The sequence below is a fragment of the Palaemon carinicauda genome, chromosome 28 (genome assembly GCF_036898095.1).
Source record: "Palaemon carinicauda isolate YSFRI2023 chromosome 28, ASM3689809v2, whole genome shotgun sequence".
Classification (NCBI taxonomy): domain Eukaryota; kingdom Metazoa; phylum Arthropoda; class Malacostraca; order Decapoda; family Palaemonidae; genus Palaemon; species Palaemon carinicauda.
The window spans coordinates 54961961-54980979 of record NC_090752.1 but is presented as its reverse complement, the minus strand read 5'-3'; the positions used below and the strand labels follow the sequence as shown (position 1 = coordinate 54980979).

At 34.6% G+C, this 19019-nt stretch overlaps 1 pseudogene; it reads left to right on the top strand.

Moving 5' to 3' along the window:
• Positions 1-17760, top strand: part of LOC137621593 (integrin beta-PS-like) — a 32684-nt pseudogene extending 14924 nt beyond the window's left edge.
• The last annotated feature ends 1259 nt before the right edge of the window (positions 17761-19019 follow it).

The following is a 19019-nucleotide window of genomic DNA, read 5'->3' as shown; positions in this document are numbered from 1 at the left end:
CAGTCAAAGGACCCAATAACTCTCTAGTGGGAACAAAAGATCTATATGAATAATATGGAAAATTTAGAACATATAAAAAAGACTTCTATCTACACTCAAGTGTAAATGAAACATGTTTGTTGAATTTGTGTTTTTGGATTACAAAAACATAGTGTTCTTGATCATAAGAAAATTTATTCTCATCAATTTAACATTTAACTTATATATCAAAATCATATTTGCCTTGTAGAGAAAATAGAGAACTTCAAACTCCTGAAATTCCATTTCATGTAAACTTTAACACACACGTTTTTACTAGAAAATTAGGATCTTTACTAGGGATCCTTCAACACTACTGTATCCTGTTTTCGTTATTTTTAATTTTGAACCATGCATATATACATTCCAATACTTTCAAAACTAATCAGGTGATCAAAAAATATCCCAATATTTCTGATGAAACTTCGAGTGCTGTCTGGACTTATCTAGAAAACATCATTGATTCTGTCTTATAAACATTGGTTTTTCTACTTGGAAGTAGTGGCAAGAAAGCTGACCCTTTTGCCTTTTCTCTCTTCTACAGCAACGCGTCAAAGAGGCAACCATCTCGGGAAATCTGGACTCTCCCGAGGGAGGACTGGATGCCCTGATGCAAACGATGGTGTGTAAAGAGGAGATTGGCTGGAGACAGCAGTCTCGTAGGATCATCGTCTACTCTACAGACGACAAATTTCACATTGCTGGTGATGGAAGGGTAAGAGAGAGAGAGAGAGAGAGAGAGAGAGAGAGAGAGAGAGAGAGAGTGTTTGAATCATAGGGCCAATGCACTTACTGTGTATTTCACGGACCATGACACCCTCTTTTTTTAATATAACTAATGAACTAGGCTTCTGATTAATGTGAAACTGAAACCACCAGAGTTTGAGACACCGACCTAATTAAGAAAAATGGATTCAAGCATCTACTCTGCATTATTGTCTTACTTTATATAGAGAAATGTCATCTAAATTCTGTGGTTATGGCGAGAACGGAAATTAAGACCTGGCAACTAGGAGCAGAATGACGTATGTTAACTATGACGTGAGGCCCGTGACGTTTACACCTGCCACGCCCCCTCATTATATCAGTACAAGAAATTATATATAATTATATCTTTGATAGAGATAAGGTGTTTTTATTTTTCAATACAGGAATGCAGTCATTATTGTGTTGAAGTTATGAATGATTGTCGAGGATGCGCACATAACATGGTAATTATAAATATTTAATATGGCTGAGGATTGGATGGAGGTGGAAGAATAGTAATACTTTATTAACAATAAATGTATTGTACATAATTAGTAATATAACAGCTAACATTATAATGAATAAAGTTACAAGACTGAAATAGAATATATATATATATATATATATATACAGTGTATGTGTGTGTGTGAGAGAGAGAGAGAGAGAGAGAGAGAGAGAGAGAATCTGATAATGCATCATATTCAACTATATATGTCCGTGATGGTACGGCATTAAACATGACAACATGATACCAACCTATTCAATCCAATTATCAGTTTATTGTTGTGTTGTTCCCTCTTGAAATATGTTAAGAGTCGCAACACAAAAGCATTACGACAACCCTTGTGGACAATGGTGAAGCATTCTAGACATGATATAAAATGTCAATAGTAGTCAGTGAGCAAAGTGTCAGCAGGAGCCTTGTCAATGACCATATGTAACAGGCGTGTACCTTCCCTAGCGCGATCACCTCTCTGACTGCCTTCCGAGATTTTAATTTTTCTGTCTTTTTTTCGTAAAATTAACTATTAATTAAATAATAAACACAAGTGAGTCTAAAAATTAGTTTATTTAAATATAATAACTAATCAGTATCTTTAGATTCCATCAAAGAGCAATATAATTCACTACAACTTATATATCTTTTAATAACCATACAGAAAGGGGGGCGTGACAGGTGTAAACGTCAGGGGCTCACGTCATGGTTGACATACGTCATTCTACGCCTAGTTGCCAGGTCTTAATTTCCGTTCTCGCCATAACCACAGAATTTAGATGACATTTCTCTATATAAAGTAAGACAATAATGCGGAGTAGATGCTTGAATCCATTTTTCTTAATTAGGTCGGTGTCTCAAACTCTGGTGGTTTCAGTTTCACATTAATCAGAAGCCTAGTTCATTAGTTATATTAAAAAAAGAGGGTGTCATGGTCCGTGAAATACACAGTAGATTATTATTATTGTTATTATTATTATTATTATTATTATTATTATTATTATTATTATTATTATTATTATTACTACTACTACTACTACTACTACAAGGTAAGCTACAACCCTAGTTGGTAAAGCAGGACGCTATAAGCCCAAGGGCTCCAACAGAGGAAAAATAGCTCAGTGAGGAAAGGAAATAAAGAAATAGTTAAGATCATTTAATTTTAAGAACAGTAAAAAGATCTTTCATATACAACTAGAAAAAGGAGACTTATGTTAGCCTGTTTAACATAAAAACATTTGCTACAAGTTTGAACTTTTGAAGAAGAAGAGTGAGAACCTCCAGCTGTAGAATCCATTAACTTGGAAACTCACTTTAAGGAGAGAATTGTTGCATCATCAAATAGGTCACAGTCACCATTCTGTGATTAAGAGCATAATAGTTGAAGTTCAGATAGTAACTCCTTATATATATATATATATATATACTGTGCGTGTATATATATATATATATATCTGTGCGTGTATATATATATATATACTGTGCGTGTATATATATATATATATATACATATATATATATATATATCTGTGCGTGTATATATATATATATATATACATACTTTGCATATATGCATATGTATATGCATGCAAGGACTGTATGATACGTCCTGTATTCAGTATGTTGTAGTTAGACATAACATACTTACATCTTTTTCCAGCTGGCTGGGATTATTGCTCCAAATGACGAAAAATGTCACCTGAATGAAGACAACGAATACGACGCCTTCGACGTCTATGATTATCCTTCTGTTGCCCAGGTAATACTACAGTCACGGTTGTTAACTGATTTTAAATAGGAGCATTCACACTGGCGCTGCGGTCCGCTCTCGCTCCAGTCTCGCTCCGGTCATGATAGGAAAATATCAACATGCACAATAATAGGATAATGTCCACTGTGTAAATACATTTCCTAGTATCACTGAACAATATTTCTATACAGTTATGCTTTTTTCCATAATCTATAATTTTGCCAAGACACTGATCGGACCGAGAGCGAACCGAAGGTGTGAACAACCCAGTACCTAGATTGAACTGAGACTGGAGTGTGACCGGACTGAACTAATTGCTTGCATATCTTCGAGTAATCTATATTCAAGTCTCTGTTGTTTTTCTTATTGTTGCCTTTCAATTTCCTGGGCTTCTTCTTCTTCTTCTTTTTCTTTTTCTTCTTTCCCACCATTATTCCTACATTAAGAGGTCTGTTGCCAAATGCATTCTATTAAAGGTACCTTCTTCCAAGTTCCTGATCTATTTGCTTTCAAACCACGTTTCTACTTGCACTCAGCTCGCAAGTATTTTCACTTTCATTTCCTGCATTTCTATGCCCTCATATCGCTGATGTTTTTCCTTCCAGGCCACCAACCTATTTGTTTGATACCATTACCCAGTATTATTTAGATTCCTTGACCAGCTGTCTTTCAAATAACCATTATCTTGACTGATCTTTAGATTTATTAAACTTAGTATGCTCCATGACTAATTACTAAAAGATTTCTTCATACATATTCATAATTATAAAAGGAAGTCTTCCTTCTATGTATATATAAAAGCTCTTTGGAACTCTTAATGGAGTCAGAAAAATCTATTTCGCTGTCTTCATTATAATGATGATGGTTTCTTTTACTAACTTCCGTAAGATTTTCTTTTAGATGCTCCAAATAACATTGATAAATCTTGTGATGTTCAAGTTAACCCTGTGAATGCTCTCAAAATCTTAAGAATTTACTTCTTGTGTTTAAGTCAACTCTGAAGGTACTCTTAATATTTCGACAGGAAATTTTTAAGTCTTTGAAATACTCGTTTCTTGTAAAAGATCCTACAGGGAGTGTTTATTTTCTTTCTTAACATTAGTTTTTTCTTTTCTTTCTTTAGATCTAGATAAATTCTACTTCTTACCATTCTATGTTCCCCTGACTTTAGCTTGTTTAACACTTACATCTTTAACTAAATTAACCTTCTTACTGAGAATGAAATATATTTAGTCTTCCGTTCCCACATCCACAAAATACCTGTTTTTAAACATTTTTTTTATGTTTTATTTTTTATTTATTTATTTATTTTTTTTTTTTCCAAAAAACTTACGCTAAACATCGATCCTCAGATTAACAAAGTTGCCAAGAAAGAAAACATCAACATTATCTTCGCTGTCTCCGGAGCTGTGGAGTTGTACGAGGACATCTCGAAACTGATCGAAACCTCTTCCTATGGTCTCATGAACAACGATTCGTCCAATGTGGTCGAGCTGGTGGTCAATCAATACAATGTAAGTGAATAATGTCCAAAGTAGGAAATAATAATGAATATCAAATCAAGCAGTTATTGTGGCCTATTGGTAACGTCTCTGCCTGGTGATCGCCAGACTGGGGCTCGAGTCATGCTCAAATTCGTTAGTTCCTTTAGTGTCTGCAACTTCACCATCCTGGTGAGCTGAGGATGGGGTTTTGGAGGAGCCTATAGGTCTACCTGCTGAGTCATCAGCAGCCATTGCCTGTTTCTTCGTGGTCCTAGCTTATGGGCAGTGATCATATGAATATGGTCAGTCTTTAGGGGCATTGTCCTGCTTCCTGGGGGTAATTTCACTGTCCCTTGCCTCTGCCATTCATGAGTGACCTTTAAACCTGACTTCCATTGCAGGTCATGTTCAATTCAGTGTTTTGCCATCTTTCTCTATAGTCAATTCTTTTTAGAGAGGCTGATTTGCACCGACTAGCTGGGGACCCCAGCTCGTTTAACTCTTTAAAGTTCCCTGATCGCTGATTGGTTAGACAAGATTTTTCTAACCAATCAGATAGCAGGAAACTTTCCCGAGCTAAAAGGGCACCGCTGCGAGTCAGTGCAAATGCGCCTCATTAAAAAAAAAGTGAATATTGTTAGTTTTATATTTTGTTCATGAATTATTTATATGTTTTTATATAACAGTAAGTAAATCTATAGATAATTCATACAATTCATTGGAAATAAATGATGTGAGATTAGTGGTTTAGATAAGAACATATTCTTTGAGTTACGTGTCACCTCAATCTCTTAAAAGTGCCTAAACTTATGACAGATCTTCAATATTATGAATGTAGATCACCAACTTATATATTAATCAGTATTGTTTTGTTGTGTGTGGTTACTATGTTAATTTGTTTATTTTTTTGTTTTTAGAAAATATGTCATTTGGTAATTTCTTAAATGTGAAAAATTGAATAATCAACTGACATCCTCATTTAGGTATTCGGGTTATTAATCAATGAAATACACTTCATATCATTTTTCACTGCTATTAATTTACTCTCCTCATTATTTTCATTGCTACTGATTTACTCTCCTCATTATTTTCATGCTACTGATTTACTCTCTCATTATTTTCACTGCTACTGATTTACTCTTCATTATTTTCACTGCTACTGATTTACTCTTCATTATTTTCACTGCTATTGATTTACTTTCCTCGTTATTTTCACTGCTACCGATTTACTTTCCTCATAATTTCCTCTGCTACTGATTTACTTTCCTCATTATTTTCACTGCTACTGATTTACTTTCCTCATTATTTTCACTACTACTTATTTACTCTCCTCATTATTTTCACTGCTACCGATTTACTTTCCTCATTAGTTTCACTGCTACTGATTTACTTTCCTCGTTATTTTCACTGCTGTTGATTTACTCTCATTATTTTCACTACTACTTATTTACCCTCATTATTTTCACGGCTACTGATTTACTCTCCTCATTATTCTCACTGCTACGTATTTACTCCCCTCCACCACAGCAAATATCATCGAAAGTTCGCCTCACAGACAACTCGACGAATTCCCCCGTGTCTATCCAATACAGCTCCGACTGCCGTAACAAGGACCGGTGACCCACAGGAGTGCTCCGGTATCAGCCAAGGGACCGAAGTGACGTTTCAACTTGAAGTCACGGTAAGAGTCGTAAAACTGTAGTTTGGAAGATTAAAACTTTAGTCTTATCAATTAATTGTGAAACAAAGAAGGATTAGAGGCCATTGCCTTGTGCCTAGGAGCCCAATGCTCGGCTGTGAATGCCGGGCAATCTGAACGAATGAACGATCCAAGAATCCTGGTTTGTGGCCACTCTATCACAGAATAGATAGGTGCAAAGCTTCTTAGCTCATACTTCTTATTATTATTAATTATTATTATTATTATTAATTATTATTATTATTACAAGCTAAGCAATAACCCTAGTTGGAAAAGCAAGATGTTATAAGCCCAAGGACTCCAACAGGGAAAAATAGCCGCAGTGAGGAAAGGAAACACGGAAATAAATAAACTACAGTATAAGTAATGAACAATTAGAATAGAATATTTTAAGAACAGTAACAACATGAAATATATATTTCATATATAAACTATAAAATATTCAAAAGATCAAGAGGAAGAAAAAATAAGATAGACTATATTTTTTTTAACGAGGCTCATTTGCACCGACTTGCAGGGGTGTCCTTTTAGCTGGGAATAGTTTTCCTGCTAGCTGATTGGTTGGACAAGATTATTCTAGACCAATCAGATAGCAGGGAAACTCATCCGAGCCTAAACGGGCATCCCCTGCGAGTCAGTGCAAATGCGTCTCATTTAAAAAAGATTGAGTCTAGTGTGCCCGAGTGTATCCTCCAGTAAATAAAACGTTCTATTTTTTGTACCCCCTTGACCCTTGACAGGCCAAGAGAGTGCCCGAAGGACCAGGAGAAGAGTCATCGTGGAGGTGAAAACGTTGCAGGACAGTCTCCTCCTCGAAATTGAATTCGACTGCGCCTGTGGTTGTGAGAAAGTGGTAAGTATTAATAAATGCATCATCATCATCTCCTATGGCTATTGACGCAAAGGGCCTCAGTTTAGATTTCGCCAGTCGTCCTCTAATCTTGAGCTTTTAATTCAATACTTCTGCATTCACTATTATCTTCTTTGCATTCCATAGTCCTCAGCCCAAGTGGGTCGGGGTCTTCCAACTCTCCTAGTGCCTCGTGGAGCCCAGTTGAACGTTTGGTGAAACCAAATCTCTCTTTTGGGAGTGCGAAAAGCATGCCCAAACCATCTCCATCTACCCCTCACCATGATCTCATCCACATAGGGCGGATTCGAGTAATCTCTCTTATAGTTTCATTGGGAGTTAAATGGCAGAATAAATGCATAGATGAATAAATCAATTTATTTTTTCATTTGAATGACTCTTCATCTCTTTGAATTAAGCAGGAGTAGAAATGAACCATCGAGTTTCAATTTTTTTTTTTTTTTAATTTTTGTTAATTCATTTATTACTTAAGGTATTTTTAACCGTTGCTTTATCACCCTGGGGGTAAATTGGAAGTTTTATCTGCATGAAAGGTGTCCCAAGATGGCCAATTATTTTTTTGTTCGTTTGTGAATCCAGGTGCCAAGTATTGTTTCTTTATATAGGTTGTACTGTTTTTACGTACTGCGCAGTAACTTGTTCTTCACTATGTTATTCTAAAGAAATTTGCATTTGTAATTCTTTCTCTCTTATTTGAATTCTTACAAGTAGAGTCTCTCTCTCTCTCTCTCTCTACTCCTCTCTCTCTCTCTCTCTCTCATCTCTCTCTCTCCTCTCTCTCTCTCTCTCTCTCGTGCATTTTATGCCATTTTACATTCTTGAATGATCTGTACTGTATCAAGAGTACTTCTTATTCTTTTTATTTATGTGATTAACCCCCTGGAATATATATATATATAGCAATTTTTTTTTCTCATCCCAACAGGTCCAAAAAGACAACTCCAGCGCCTGCACATACCACGGTTACCTTGTTTGTGGTGTTTGTGATTGCTTCCCTGGGTACCAGGGTCAGCAGTGTATGTGCTCGTCGGAAGATGTCTCAGGACGGCAGGTAAATGAGAGAGAGAGAGAGAGAGAGAGAGTAGAGAGAGGAGAGAGGAGGAGAGAGAGAGAGAGAGAGAGAGAGAGAGATGAAAATTACAAGTAATGTTATTAGATCTTTCTAATTACTAAGGCACTTCCCCCGGTTTTTGGGGGCTAGCCATCTCAACAAAGGAACAAAAGGGGACCTTTCCTGTGTCCGCTCCTCCCCAGCCTGACGAGGGCTTCAGCCGAGTTTGGCTAGTACTGCTATTATTAGATGATGAATGAAATTGAAATAACGGGAATCACTCATTGCCTTCTCTTTGCAATTGGGGCCCTCAATATAGTCCAGGGATAAAATCGTATAAAAGAATCCTAACTCTTGGTAGATCTGTGTCAAGAGAGAAATTATTTTATTGTGGATGGTTGAGAGGGAGTGAGGGAAGGTTTTGGAGGAACCTGTTAGGGGGGAGAAGATCAAAAGGGAGGTAGAAAATTAAATGGCAATATAAGGTGAAGGATGATATGGAAGAAGAGGTTTGGTGGAAGAGGATGCCTTTGATCGAAGGCATTGGAGAGGGCGCATCCGGAAACCGACCCTTAATGTAGGTATAATGATGGGGAAGATGAAGAAGAGGAGAGGGAGAGAGAGAGAAAGTCAATATATTTTGAGTTTTCCAAGCATTCAGAAGCATACACTGAGCATGATAGATGAAAATTTACATCTCTCGGAAAACAGAAACGCTCTGAGAGAAAAAAAAAAAGGCAGAAATCATATTTTAATTCAAAATTTAGCATATTGTGCCCGAATTTAACTGATATCTCTGCCATACATTGAGGAGAAAGCCAATATAATATACAGTATCTTAAAATGTCCTTAGATATGTCTCAATATATTTCTTTATTTAACACTACACTGGATATGTATGATTTTGAAAGCAGGTTTATTTAGGTACTAGTTTAATCCAGCCCCCCAAATGATGTAAAGGTCTTTGAATTTGTTCATTATTTTTCTTGCAGTTTAATTATTTCCCTATTTCCTTTCCTCTCTGAGCTATTTTCCCTGTTAGAGGTCTTGGGCCTATAGCATCCTGCTTTTCCAACTGCGGTTGTAGTTTAGCTTGTAATAATAATAATAATAATAATAATAATAATAATAATAATAATAATAATACGGGTGTTATAACTTAACCCCATTGTATATATGTGCCCTAAATTTCCATACCTAACCCAACATATACATATGTTGTTACTTATTTTGTCAAAAAGGCTGTAAAATTTAACCTGAACTAGCCATATAAAAAGTATATAATTCTAGATTTTTGCAATAGCATTCAAATTTGTGTTTTGTTTGATCGTTATGACATTGTTATATTTTATTTTTTGGATAATTTATTATTGAAACACAAATCTATGGTGACGTGTCGTTTGCAATAGATCATTTTCGTGAAATTGTTACTGTTTTTTCTTCATAATTACTACTACAGAGTATTTGCGAACATATATCTCCTGTTTTTATAAGTTAGTTGAATTTATTCTTCTTTTAATTACCTATCATAACTGTTATTATTATTAATATTACTCTTATCTTTGACTTAATTTTTATAGTGTACTTTTATTTCTCCTGTTTTTATTCGATTACTCCCATTTCTTCTTTTGATTATCTATTATAACTTATTATAATTATTAATATTACTCTCATCTTTGACTTCATATCTATAGCCTACTTATAATGCTCCTGTTTCTATTCAATTACTTTCATTTCTTCTTTTAATTATCCATTATAATTGTTATTACTATTAATATTACTCTCGTCTTTGACCTCAATTTTTACTTTTTCTTCCAAGTCCCGAAGACGAACAGCTGTGTAAAGCTCCAGGTGAAGACAGAGTGTGCTCAAGTCAAGGCTACTGCAGGTGTGGAGCCTGTGCTTGTCGAGAGGAGGTAAGATAATACTCAAGTTTCAGTGGTATAGTGGTAACGTGTTCGCCTAGCATTCACATGGCAGCTGATCGATCCCTGCCCGGGACCGTGAGTTTAAGCTGTTTACTGGGGAGGCCACTGTTGTTTTAGGGCACCACAGTAGGGGTTTGGGCTTTCCCGGCTGACGTTCCGATGAGCATCTATTCTGATGAAACAAACTGAAACCAGACATTTTTACCTTTAATTGAACGAATTGCAAAACCTAGCGTGATGTACTGTAGTTAGGAAAGGGTGAATCTGTGTGTGTGCATATGTAAATACTTAGACAGGTTGCATACACTAGTAATGATAGTAACAATTAGGTTGCAAACACTAGTAATAATGATAACAATTAGACAGGTTGCATACACTACTACTAATAATAACAATCCCTAACAGGAGATCACTGGAAAGTATTGCCAGTGCAACCGTCGCAAATGCTTGACCGGGGATGGACTGAAATGTTCCGGTCATGGGTCATGTGAGTGTGACCGCTGTAAATGTGACCAGGGGTATGACGGACAGTTTTGCGAGTGTCCTCCGGAAAGAGAATGCACCAAACCAGGTAAGTACAGTATTTAATGTCTCATCAAATCCAATAGGTATCGTACTCCCGAGGAAGAGTTGTTTTTTATTTGTTGTATTTAATAAAATGGTCCCTATACAGATTTCCATCAAGTCCATTTCTACCATTTATAGTCTGGTAAGGAAAACATTCTATATCATATTTAATAAATTTCATTTTATGTTTGAATACGAACTAATTTTTTTTAAGTTTTTGGCATTGATCCAAGTACTAGAATTATCATTATTTTCTAGCCATAATATATATATATATATATATATATATATATATATATATATATATATATATATATATATACATATATATATATATATATATGTATATATATACATATATATATATATATATATATATATATATATATATATATATACATATATATATATATATGTATATATATATATATATACATATATATATATATACATATATATATATGTATATAAATATATTTTTTAATGGTAATATGTGTATATGGGTTTAAACGAAAATCTGATTTTTTAGCCTATGTCTAAATAGCTATTATTTTCATAGTATTAAATCCCGAACTATAAAGTAAGGGGAACCATTGTAGTAACTGTATGATAACATGGAAAAAAAAAGTACAAATTGAAAATTAAGAAATAAGATAAATACTGTTTAGTTGGTCACCCAACAAATTCATATAATCCGAGACAGCGTTTCTAAACTATTATTTTCTATAAACAGGTACATATGAGGTCTGCTCTGGACATGGGACCTGTGAATGCGGACGCTGTAAATGCAACCAGACCTACAGTGGGCAGTTCTGTGACGACTGTTTGGTAAGATTGACATTTTTCCAAATTCTGATTCTACTCATATGTTCCCTGAGCTTACTACAACCTATTATTATTATTATTATTATTATTATTATTATTATTATTATTATTATTATTATTATTATTATTATTACTTGCGAAGCTATAACCCTAGTTGGAAAAGCAGGATGCGATAAGCCTAATGGCTTCAACAGGGAAAATAGCCCAGTGAGGAAAGGAAATCAGGAAATAAACACGAACAGTTTAAGAACAATAACAACATTAAATGAATCTTTCATATATAAACTAAAAACTTCAAGAGAACGAGAGAAAGAGAAATTAGGTAGAATAGTGTGCTCGAGTGTACCCTCAAGCAAGTGAACTCCACCCCAAGACAGTGGAAGACCATGGTACAGAGGCCATGGCACTACCCAAGACTATCTACTGTATATCATCTCGTTCTATGTCAGCACGACCCCGTCGTCTGTAGAATCGTTTTTACCTGTAAAATCATTCTTTAATATTCATTGTTTTGGAAAAATAAATTGAAATTTAGGACCATATCTTTTCTAAGGATGTTTTCAACTCTGAGACGATGTGTTCAAAAGGATCGATAGGAAACAGCAGTGACCCTATATATATATATATATATATATATATATATATATATATATATATATATATATATATATATATATATATATATATATATATATATATATATATATAGAAGTGGTAAAAGCTAAAGACAAGGAACAAGATTTAATGTGTGTGCATAAGATTGTTCCTGAATCTTTATCAGACCTCTTTTTATGAACATATGATCCGATATATAAGATTGGAGACACGTCTTAATCAAGATAAAAGCTACCTACTTTCTTTGGCTGACATATTGAAGAATCTTGTCAAATTACAGCTTCTCTCTCTCTCTCTCTCTCTCTCTCTCTCTCTCTCTCTCTCTCTCTCTCTCTCTCTCTCTCTCTCTCTCTCTCTCTCTCTCTCTCTCTACAGAGATTAAAGTAGTACATGCTAGAGCATTGGAGAAACCAAACTAATATCGTGAATCAAAACCTTCGGATATTAAAGATAACTGAAATATGTCACTATGTACTACCTAGGAAAGAGCCCGTTAAGAGGTCAGGCAATAGAGTCATTTAAGATACTCAAAGTTAAAGGTATAATTAAAAGACTATAGGAAGCTATTTGTCTTAACCAGTGATTGATTGATTGATTATGAGTTATCTGGCATCCTGACATCTAAGGTCATTAAGCAAATTAGATAAAACAGAGGGAAATTTTTAGAAAGAAATGTCTATCACTAGCCAATTTAAAAACTTCCTCATATACAAAAAAAAAAAAAAAAAACTTATTTTTAACAGACAACTAGATAAGGTCCTGTCTAGTAATCTTGTAGGCCAATTATGAATTTGATTGGATGTAGTTATTGATATTAATTTGCTTTATTAAATTTAAAGGGGTCTCCTGCAATGAGCTGGTAAGTCCTTTAAGCTCCTGAGGGTACACTCGGGCACACTATTCTATCTTATTTTTCTTCCTCTTATTTATTTTAGGTTTTTATAGTTGATATATGAAAGATCTAATTTAATATTGTTACTGTTCTTAAAATATTTTACTTTACTTGTTCAATACTTATCTTGTAGTGTATTTCCTTAATACCTTTTCTCACTGGACTATTTTTCCTGTTGGAACCCTTGGGCTTATTATGGCATCCAGCTTTCCCAACTAGAGTTGCAGCTTTGCTAATAATAATAATAATAATAATAATAATAATAATAATAATAATAATAATGATAATAATAATAAGGGTGTTGTAACTTAACCAACTGTATATAAAATGTGCCAACTTTCCATACCTAACCCAACATATACATATATTGTAACTTATTTTGTCATGAACCGTAAAATTTTCTCTCTCCAATGTGCGTTCATGTGTTCTACATCCGATGCCCTGCAAATCATTTCCTCTCCATTTCCCAGGAATGCAAAACTGGGAGATGTATAGAATTTCGTGACTGCATTCAGTGTCTCTTCAACAACCCTCCTTGCCAGTGCAACTTGTCTACCATTCCAGTGGACTCGCTCTCACGTAAGTCAATTGACCCTTTTGATTTCAAATGTCTGTTTTAATGTTGTTAATGTTTTTAGAATATTTTATTTCAATTTTTCATTACTTATATTGTTTATTTATTTCCTTATTTCCTTTCCTAACTGGGGTATTTTTCCCTGTTGGAGCCCTTGGGTTTATAGCATCTTATTTTCCAACTAGTGTTGTAGCGTAGCTAGTAACAATAATAATAATTAATCAATGGCAATAAGAGATCTATCAAACTATTTTATGATTATCATAATTTCTCTACTAAGATTGACAATGAATCATAGTCATTTTATTCGGATTTCAAAGGTTAATGAATATAATTAGAGGATTTGCTAAACAAGTTTATAATTATTATAATTTCTCTACTAATATTAACAATGAATTTTAGTGAGTTTATATATATTCATTATTTTACTAAGATTGAAAATAACCTACAGTAATTTTATTATTTTTTCCATTATATACCTGTTATTATTATTATCATTATTATTATTATTATTATTATTATTATTATTACTCGCTAAGCTACAACCCTAGTTGGAAAAGCAGGATGCTATAAACCTAAGTCTCCAACAGGGAAAATAGCCCAGTGAGAAAAGAAAACAAGGAAAAATATAATTTAACGGTTACAACATTAAAATAAATATTTCCTATATAAACTATAAAAACTTTAACAAAACAAGTGGAAGAGCAATAAGATAGGATAGTGGGCCCTAGTGTACCCTCAAGCAAGATAACTCTAATCCAAGACAGTGGAAGACCATGGTACAAAGACTTAGATATTAATGGTTTATTTTGGAGTGCTCTTCTCCTAGAAGAGCTGCTTGCCATTGGTGAAGAGTCTCTTCTACCCTTACCAAGAGGAAAGTACCCACTGAACAATTACAGTGCAGTAGTTAACCCCTTGGGTGAAGAAAATTTGTTTGGTAATCTCATTCTTGTCAGGTGTATGAGGACAGTGAAGTATATTATAAAGAATAGGCCAGACTATTCGGTTTATATGTAGGCAAAGGGAAAATGAAACGTAAACAGAGAGAAGGATCCAATGTAGTACTATCTGGCCAGTCAAAGGACCCCAAACTCTCTAGCAATAGTATATCAACTGGTGGCTGGTGCCATGGCCAACCTACGACACATTGAGAATATCCAGTTACTTTAGTGCTTTATTTGTTTCTATTTATTCTTAATTACACTGAGGACATCTAGTAGCTCTGCTATTTAGCCCATAATAAGAACATCCACTTTGAGGTTTTCCTCTCTTTTTCTTCAATCAGCAATAAGGAATCATAATGTTTGTTCTTTGTCATCCCTCCAGCTGACATTAAAAATGGCATCCTGTGTTCTTGAAACTTATTTTCCTCTTCTTCTTCTTCTTCTGCAGCTTACACAAAGAAAGGAGCCCAAGAATGCACCTTCGACGACGAATCAGGCAACTGTTTCTTCAAGTTCTCCTACCTGTACCGTGACTACGACATGGAATATGACATCCACGTGCTGAAGAACAAGGAATGTCCAGAGGAGGCGCCTGTCATGAGTAATGGGACATTTTTTAAAAAAAAATTTTTATTTATTTATTTATTTATTTTTTTTTTTTTTTTTTTTTTTTTTTTTTTTTTTTTTTTTTTTTTTTTTTTTTTTTTTTTTTTTTTTGTTAAGCAGTAGCGAAAAGTAATTCAAGTCATTGAAGAGCCTTTAAAGGTTTAAAGCCGCTCATGAATGACGGAGGCATGGGGCAGTAACATTACCCTATCAAGAAGGACAATGCCCTAGAGACTGACCATATAACATATAACCAGCGCCCAAGCCCCCTCTCCAGCCAATGTAGGACCAAGAAGGGCCAGGAAATGGCTGCAGATGACTCAGTAGATAGACATATTAGCTTACAAGGATGGTGAGGTTGCAGTGACCAAGGGAACTAACGAGTCTGAGCGGACGCTAACACCAGGCCACCACAACCCCTTCCTTCTGTTCCTAGCTACTCTAGCTTTTTAGCATAGTATTTGACCGCTATCCTTACGATCATTCTGCGATCTTACTGTCCAAGATCTTTTGATTATCTATTTCATAGTGCATCTACGGGGTTTTCCTTCCCTAGGCATCTTGGTGCCGAATTGCTCCCCCCCCCCCTTATCCCAGAAGTTGATCAGATGGCCCAAATTCCTTTAATCTGTCAATCATTAAGCTTTTAGTTTTAATTTTCTTGTAAACTTTGTTTTTTTTTTTATCTATTATCATTGTTATTCCAAACAAGCTAACTCAAAAAATTCATTACTTCCAAATAAAATGCTTCCACCTAACAGAATGCTGTATGTCAAAAAAAAAAAAAAAAAACAGAGAGAGGAAAATAACATATAGTGAGCAAAGTTAGCATAGCCGAGCAAGAAGTGGACCTTGAAACATGTCCTAAAACTGACTATATATACATGAATAAAACAAACGGATTTTGACGTAGGAAAAATCTATTTTTGGGTATGATAGCCATATCCAATTTTTTTACGACCTAACAAACATTACAACACTGGCAGGAATCGTCCTGGGACTGGTGAGTGGTATCGTAGCGGCTGGCCTACTAGCTCTCATTGTCTGGAAGATTGCTACAGTGGTCCATGATCGGAAGGAATATGAACGTTTCAAGAAGGAGAGCGCGCAAGGGACTTGGAGCAATGTAAGTACATAGTAATTACACATTTTTTTTTATTTTGTTGTTGTAGTTCATATAGTTTAGAATCCTCCTATTCAATGCCCAGGAGTTTTACGAGATGATACTAATCCTTATGTTTTTGTGTGCGTATTAATGGTCGTTGATCTCAAATTTTAAAACACCAGTTACAGCTCAGATACCTTCTGAGATTAGACAGTACCTTGAGTGAATAAGAAGTTTAAAAAATGGGAAAAATAAGGGGAGAAAAGATCATTAATACTGTACAGGTTTCGAAAGATTATGATCACTCAAAACAATTGACCAAGTACTTAAACAGAGCTGACATCTCGGGGATTTACCTAGGTAGATTTTTCATTATTTTCATATAATCTACAACACCGTTCATATTTGTTGAACAACGGTGGCCTTTTTGCATAAGTTGAATTCTTAATGGAAGACAAGAGAACATTGTTTGTTACAGAATTATATTTTACAGAAGCTACAAGTGATTAGCTCATTTTGTTTTGTTTTCAAACTGCAGTTCAGTAAAAAAAAATGATTATAGAAAAAATATAAGCCATTCCTTTGCTTTTTTTTCAATTGGGACAATTTGTAGCATCTTGCTTGGTAGTTTTGATCAGATGAAAGTTGTAGCTAACTAACAGCCCATTATTTTATAAGACGGAATCTAATCCTTAAGTACTTTTCAAAGACAAACTGTGGGTGTACGAGAGACGAGGGCGAACCTGACGCCAACAGTTCTTTCAAAGATCAAATGCTAAGCGAAAGATCTAAAGTTCCCCAGGATCTGAACTTGTTCAAAAAAAAAAAAAAAAAAACCTCAATTACTGCAGTCTTTAGTTATGCATCTTATATTGAAGACATGATCTTTTATACGTTAATTTATCAAGTGAAGACAGGGGTGCTTTGTAATAAAAGAAACTGAAATTTCATTAAGAAAAAGTGACTTAATTTAGGTATTAATACTGAAACGACCCACACCAAAAGCTTTGTTTTCCTAGACTCAAAAGTTGCATAATCATAAGTACCTTGTGGCAGCAAATGATGTTATACTTATCCTAAAGGCCCTTGAAGGCAAAAATCGTTGCCATCTCTGAGCTGTGGACTAATGGTATTAGTTTCTAAAGCAAGCACTCCTAGTAGTATATTTAACCCACATGATTTCTCCCTTTTCCAGGACAACATACTGTACAGGGACCCTCTTCAGACTGTCCAAAACCCAGTGTTTGCACAGAGTACTTAAGACAGAATTTCTTTTTACTTGAGAGTATCGCCACGTCTTCAGACAAGAAGAAAACGTTTGCAAAGACAGGGAAATAGATTGTTTATGTACATGTATTTATGTTTATGGAAGGGTTTTATATTTTCATTGACTGCAGAAGCAAGTTCATCTATAAGACAGGAGTTTTATGTTGTTATGGATGTGTTTCTACATTGCTAATGTTGTAATGACTAGGATGTTAAAATTCTGATTTGATTATCAAAATGGTGCATCATGGTTTAGAGAGACTACTCACAAAAGCAGAATACTCCATGAGCATCAAGGAATAAAGTTTGTTGTTATAATGTGTTTGGTTTTATGAATTCAACCTTATGCAGAGGAAAAAAAGTTATAATTAAACTTATACGAAATAAGTCAATGTACATACACATGTTTCTGTGCACTTCTAAAACAAACTTTTTATTGTGAAATGTGACTTATAACAAATAAATCTTTCATATAGTACTACTCGACCATCCAAATTTTTAACGTTGATTAGCACAGACAAACTATACGCAAAAATGTGACAAGTTTTCAAATCCATGTATTTCTCGTGTGTTTTTAGATACTGTATGCAGGAAAATAATGATGTAGCCCTAGACCTAGAAAAGTCACGATGCATGAATGAAAGGCATATGCATAGCACATGAATCCATTGCATGAATAATTCAAAGCTAACTTTCCTTAAACTTAAAGGGTTTATGCTTCACTTGTACAATTATCCTAAGCAACTCGTGATTAACACCTATCAATTTCTGGTCACCATACATCACTACTTAATCTTAATCAATATTCTATTATTACATGATTATCTTTGGGGACATTTCTTGTAAAGTGCCGTGGATTCTGTGACTGCATGCGTGCCAATTTTCAGTGGACGGTGTCTGTTTTGTGCCCCCCCCCCAAAAAAAAAAATAAAATAAATAATGAAAAGAATGTTCCTATGGATGTCCGTACACAGCTTCCCACCACTTTTTCTTCTCCGATTTTCATCTAATAGTAAATACAGGCTGAGATCGAACCGAAGACCATTTAAACTTTTCTGTACAATTTACATGTTCTATGCCCCCACCCCCCCCACCCCTCTCTCTCTCTCTCTCTCTCTCTCTCTCTCTCTCTCTCTCTCTCTCTCTCTCTCTCTCTCTCTCTCTCTCTCTCTCGTGCTACAAAGGTTCTATTTTCCTTGTCTCTTGGCAATACTTTTTATGTCCTTAGCTTTTTAATTATTACTAATTTTCAATTGTTCAATTATTGATGTTTATTAACTCTCAGACTTGGCTTAGATATTTATTTTGTTCATTTACCCTAAAACTAGATACTTCGTCTCTACCCTAACCTATTAGTTTTTATTATCTACATTCCTGTTACTCAAATATTTTCTGTAAGGTCATAATCACACTTCCATTCTCTCGTGTCATTATTCTGTTCTTTATGCATTCCTCAACAGTATTTACCATCATTTTATTTTCCTTCTTTTTTTCCCAATATGGCTTTTGTTTATGTTTAAACCTCTTTCATAAGGTCCTCTACTTAAATGTTTGGTTTTAAATCTAATCTTCCATGGC